General features: G+C 43.7%; 1 pseudogene; it reads left to right on the forward strand.

The window, feature by feature from the left end:
- The first annotated feature begins 636 nt into the window (after positions 1-636).
- On the forward strand, positions 637-2,890 carry LOC119540775 (annotated as a pseudogene).
- Positions 2,891-6,458: the final 3,568 nt, after the last annotated feature.

Genomic DNA, 6,458 nt, shown 5'->3' on the forward strand with positions numbered 1-6,458 from the left:
GTCTGTTGTAGGAATAATCAAATATGTAATTCTGCTGATGTTATTGGAAACTAGGGTTTTCAGTGTGGGAGACTGGAGATCCAGTTTATAATCAAAGATACTTCATTAAAAAACCCTGTGGTTTTAAATTTGTTTTTGGAAATATCACGATGAAATCATAATGTCTTTTTCTCTGACACAAAAATGCATGTTGCCTGGCCCTAGAAGCAATGACCGGTCCAGCAGTAATGAGTACACTTACATACCAGGATTGTGCTCCCCAAATGCCACTTTCCAATAAGGGAATGATGACCCCTTACAGATGTATGATCCCAGATCCAGGAAACGTACAGGAAGAGTCTGGAAAATCTTATCTTACTGAAAAGCAAATAAGACAGGGGTCCTGTCACGTCGCGCGAAAGCGCAGCTTAGGGCCACACACACACACACACACACACACACACACACACACACACACACACACACACACGAGTTGAAACTGCTCAACCACCGCCACCCCAACAACTCCCGGAGCCGCCGCGGCCAACTACTGCGCGCTAGGCCCCCACTCTCTGAGCCCCCCACCCCCGCGTGGGGCCCAAATTCCGCGCGTGATGCTCTGCAAAGTATAGAACTCGTGTCCCAGTGGAATAGAAGATGAATTCAACTGAATTTAGTGAAGAGGTAAAAGAATTCTAAAAATAACACTGAAAGCTGAGACAGGCGGAAGATGCGCCCTGGATTGCTCAGTAAATTCCAGGTATTCTGAATCTCCAGGCTCCCTATGGAGAGGGTATTCACTGCCCTCCAGGACTTCAGGGAGCAGAAGCAGCCTGGCAGCGATGGCCAGCCAGACTCGGTGCCTAGGAGAAGAGGAGGCGGCTGATTCCCGAGCACTCCTAGCGGGCATGAGGAACCCGGAGAGTGGCTCGCGCTGCCAGGAGAATGGGAAGCAGGGAGGCGGGGGCAAGATCTCTGCGTGGCCAGGCCAAGAGGAGCCCGGCAACGACCTGAAAACCCCTTCCTACAAGAGGCCCGTGTACGGCATTTTGCACAATATCATGGAAAAGAAGAATCCCCCTGCGGGGGACCTGCTCAACTCGTACCAGCTCTTTGAGAAGACAAACCCCAACAACAGCCCCTTGCCACTGCGGCTCCTCAATGCGCCCCAGAAACGGGACAGCAGTAGTGCCGCAGCAGCCACCGACGGCCACCCCAACATCTATTTCCTGTCCAGAAGATGTTCTCTGCTCAGCACACTCACCTCCAGTGTGTCCCAGCTGCATCAAGAAGGTAAGCCGTATCAAGAAGCAAGTGAGCCCCACCGAGGTAGTGGCCAAATTCCAGGGCCCCCGAGCTCAAGCAGACTGTGGACCAGAGCCTGTCGGGTGGCGACCTGGCCTGCAACCTGCTGGCACAACTCTTCCTGGAGTTCTTCAGCGATATCTACATCTCCCATGGCTGCAGTAGGCTTTGCCCGCCAGGCAGAAGCTGGAGTCGCTGCACCTGCAGCTCATCCACAACTACGCGGAGGTGTACTACCCCTCGGTGAAGGACACTGCCGTGTGGCGGGCCGAGTGCTACCCCAGCTGAAGGACTTCTTCAGCCGATTCTGGGTCCAGCAGAAAATGGAGGACAGCCTGACCGGCGGCCAGGTCATCAGCTCCTTTGAGGCCGAGCACGTGGTCGCTGGCCACTTACTGGACAACAAAGACAAGGAGGAGGCCATGTTTCTGGACCGGAGCAGCACCATCGCTTCGGACCATGTAGTAGACATGCCGGACCTTACCGAATTCCTGGATGAAGCCCCTTCGCCGGGCGAGTTTGCTGTCTTCCTCCTCCACCGGCTCTTCCCCGAGCTGTTTGATCATGGGAAGCTGGGCGAGCAGTACAGCTGCTACCAGAACGACAAGCAGGAGCTGGTCCCACAGAGGCTGCAGATCATCCACAACTACACAGAGATCAACTTCCCCAACAGGCAGGAGGAGGAAACCTGGCTGAAGCAGTGCAAGAGCTCAAGTGCCTGGGGCTGGACTTGGGCAGCGAGTACGAGCCCCCACGGGGCCACTGCTTTGACTGCTCCAGCTTGTCAGACAACATCTCTTTGGTCAAACCGGAAAGCAGTTTCAAGGGTGTGAGGCTCAGCCCCCGCTCCAAGAAGATCTGGCTGGTGCCCATCAACTTTGACAAGCTGAAGATCCCGCAGCCGACTTCGAGGTGCCGGGCACCGAATGCAGGCTCAGCAAGGCGCAGCTGCACCACATCTACAAGGGCAGCCTGTCCATCGGCAACTTTGCATCCCGCCTGCTGGCACACCTCTTCCCCGAGTTCTTCGCTCACGAGAATCTGCGCAAGCGGCTCCCTTGGCAAGAAGCAGTTGGATCCATCCTCATCAAGCTGATAAGCCCCTACGTGTAGCTGCTCTAGCCACTGGCCAAAAACGACCATATCTGCTCATGGGCAAGTTGGACGAGCGCTGCCGGCGCAGGGACACAGAACAGAGGCGCTCGTACCAGCAGCAGCAGTGCAAGGTGCACATGCCAGGCCCCAAGAGCAGAGACCTCGGGAACTGTGCAATCAACCCCGAGAGGTTCCATAAGGAATTCGAGAGGACCCGATGCCCCCTGAGAGAAGCAGCAAGGAGTTCTGCAAGATCCCCTTGGACAAGCCTCAGAAAGGTCGTGAGGAAAATCATGCAGCAGGGTCTCTCCATGGAACAACTTTGCCGCCGGGCTCCTCCTCAGGTTCTTTCCGGACCTCTTCACCACCAGGAACTTCCGGCTACAGTACAACCATTTCCGGGCTTCCAACAAGAAACAGCTGGATCCTATGCGGCTGAGGCTCATCTGCCACTAGGTAGAGCCATAACCCTGTGGAGAAGATAGAGGAGGTGTGGCACTATGAATTGTAATTATGTAGGAGAATGTGTTGTATTTGTAAGAATTTCATGTCAAGCATTCAGGTATGATGGGATGTGTCATGTTCGCAACCTACTCTCAAATGGTTCAGGAAATCGATTAAGTTCTTTGTACTATCTTCTAAAAAATTGCAGGTTCATGTGCATGGCTTACAGACCATTCTTAAATTCGCATCTAGTAGTCATTCACTATCACTGCCTTTTCAGGGGGTATCTACCAACTTCATTGCCTGCCTTGGGAGCATTCATCATTTCCTGTGACAGTCTCAAGTAACTCCCAGGATAAAATATGCCTTCCTCAGCCTATACCATCAACTCCACTCCCATCCCTACCCCACCTCTTGCCATTTGAAAAATGCACAAATGACACGCATAGAAAAAACTTAAAAATTAGGAATCATAGACGCAGTCCCATAGACGCAGCCCCATGCCTAGTTCCACACATTTTTGGAAATGATTTAGATTTGAAAACTAAAATTAACTCCAAAATAAAAAAAAAAATTACAAGACATATATGAATAGGGTTTAATTAAATATCTAGAAAATACAGTATTAGTCAACTGCAACTCCTATAAATTCTTAACAGAATTAGGAACAATAAAACTTCAATAGCATATTATTATATACCTACAAATACATAAAGTATATATATGAGATTTTTTAATTGTTTATTAGAGAAGTAGCAGGTTTAAAGAAAAATCATGCAGAAGATAGAGTTCCTATATATTGCCCCTCACACACAGTTTTCCCTATTAGAGTTCACTGTGTTGTACAGGCCTATGTGTTTTGTTTTGTTTTTTGTTTTGTTTTTTTACTTTTGATTCTAGTAACATACATGTGTTTTTAATAAAGGCTGTAATTGTGTTTTAATATATTTAATATGATATGTAGTGACTCCTTCAAAGAACAAACCTTTTCTCATAAAATTGACACCCCTTTTTAACATGAAAAACTTAGGGTGGTCACTGCCTAGACATCCCTGAAGATCAGGAAAGTGATTAAACTAGAGGGAGAGGCGGCAACAGACAAGTTGGAATTTATCTAATTTTCTTTTTCTTAGGTGCTGGGGTATTAGAATAGCTAGAAAGAAAGAATTGAAATGGTGGAACTGTAACACATAGCATCCTTTGAAATTTGTCCTATAGCTACTTGTTGAATTGTAATCTGAAAGATACCACCTTTTTGCGTATATGTTATATTTCACAACAAGGAAATAACTGAAACTGTGGAAGTGTAACCCATAACATTCTTTGAAATTTGCTCTGTAACTACTTGTTACATTGCACTTTGAAAGATATCACTTCTATGTATGTATGTTATATTCTACAATTTTAAAAATATGATAAAAATAAAAAAAAAAAAAATAGAAAGTCTTGAGGGTCTTGAAAGATCTATAAAAATAGCCCTGAAACTAATAATGGAAGAGTAAAGGGTTGGCAGAAGGGACTTCTGCATACTAGTCTGGTGCCTTTAAAGAGCAATAAAGAAGCAGCAAAGAGAGGGTTTCCCAGTTCTTACACCCTTCTTCATCTCGTACCCCCATGAGGAAGTGACAAAATAGATCCCAACACTTCAAGCCTGTTGTTTTACCATGTTTCATAAGGAAAAAAAAATCTCTACTGTTCTTAGATTGCTCTTAGATATTGAAGTTCAGGTGGGTATTTCCCAATCTGGCAAAAGGGTAATTGTTCATTTTAGCTAACCAAATGATAGAATACCACTCTCTATGCAGCTTGTTGACTGAACACACCATGGTCATGTAAGATGTTTTCCAAAATTTGGGAGCATTTTGTTGGTTAGCACAATTTATTCACAATATTGGCTAATGTCTATGAACAATAAAAATTTTATCTGTTGTTTTCAACTTTCTGGTTTCTTCTTGACCCTTTTCTATAGAGTTAAGAATTGCACATTAATGTATTAAACAAAATATAAAATAATATTTTGCAGGTATTGAAACCTTATGTAGATGGCATTACACGTTAGGTATTATTTCACAACTTCTCTTTTCAAGCCTCTGTTAAGCAAAATAGCTCTGCCTTGAAGGTCATTGTGACACTTATTTCTGGAACTCACATAAACAAAATGCCCATTGTAAGGCCATTCTCCACAGATATTCCCACCTAATTCTTCACCTGTTTGCCATTCTGAAGAGTTAAAAAGATGATGCCAATTGTGTTGAAAATGCTTGAGGACTGAAGGGATGACACTATTGACGGTGATGCCCCAGAGCTGTCTCATAGCTCTGAGTCCTGTCTACAAAGCGGAGAGTTCATGGAGTAAGATTTCTTAACTCACTTTTAACATAAACAGTTTTCTGATTATCTCTTTATCCTCACAAAGAGATGACCCTGGAGGTTATTTCACTATGTGAACTAAGATGAAACATTCAACACTTAAATAGTTGCACTGAGCACAGGCACAAAGCATATCTAAATGGTCTACTTTTCTGAATGACAGAATCCCTAAGGACTTGGAAAATCTCACCTCCAAATGAAGTTCATCACTATCAGTTCTACCGGGCCAGCTCTATAAACTCCTGAGGGTGTGACTTCCTAGTTACAAAGAAATGGATACTAGGAAAATCTCCCTAGCTACATTAAAACAAATATTGAGCCCTTTATCCAAGTCTGTAAAGATTATCCACATTCATTTGGGGAGACAGAATGAGCAAGTATAACATGTCAGGACTTCAAATTCTCAGAAGATAGCAATGAACTAACCATAAATTACATCAATAAAGCAAACCACAGAAATTGCCATAATTCCTTTCTCCCCCTCCAAAACATAATTGCCATAATACCTAATAAGGCAATTATTCAGGGACCTGAGGAACAAACCTGTTTCTTCTGCACTTAAAGGACAGGGTAAAGGTAAGAAAAATACAAATAACCCCTCATTCATATAAGGAATTGCCAAAACATTTAAACATCCATGCATCTTTACAACTATTCTGTCTTCTAAATCAAATAGCATGAGCATTTAAGGTAGTATATAGGAAAAAAAAATTGGTTTTTCAACAAAACAGTATCTTGTATGAGAAAATGTTTGGGTACTGCTAACTTTATAGGCTGCAGTAAAGCATACATAGCCAAGTAACTTAATGGAAACCAGTCTGGATTTTATCAGAATTATCATTCAGTTCCAGATGCACCAAAAGTTTTGGTGTTTGAGTTTTAAAAAGCATTTCAGTTATTTTTCCATAAATGATGTTGTAAAAGGGGCACCACAGTTTGTGACCCACTTCATTTCTTAAAATGTTGTGAGAATTTAGAGAAGTGATATGTTCAGTTCTATGATGGTTTTAATCCGAGAGAAGAAACCCGAGTATCTGGGGAGCTAGAATATTAGGGAATCGGCCAGTGTCACAGACAGTGTGTACCTCCATAAATCAGGCAACTAATTGACTATGGTGGGAAATGAGATTAAACAATGTTATTTACCTTGTGAACTTAAAGTTAGTGTGTGGCTACACCTAAATAGAAAAATCAAACTATGTTATTATTTACTTTTGAAATTTTATTTATCTCTTTTTAATGTGTAAAGAATATACATTCACAGT

Source organism: Choloepus didactylus, chromosome 7 (assembly GCF_015220235.1).
Source record: "Choloepus didactylus isolate mChoDid1 chromosome 7, mChoDid1.pri, whole genome shotgun sequence".
NCBI classification, from domain to species: Eukaryota; Metazoa; Chordata; class Mammalia; order Pilosa; family Megalonychidae; genus Choloepus; species Choloepus didactylus.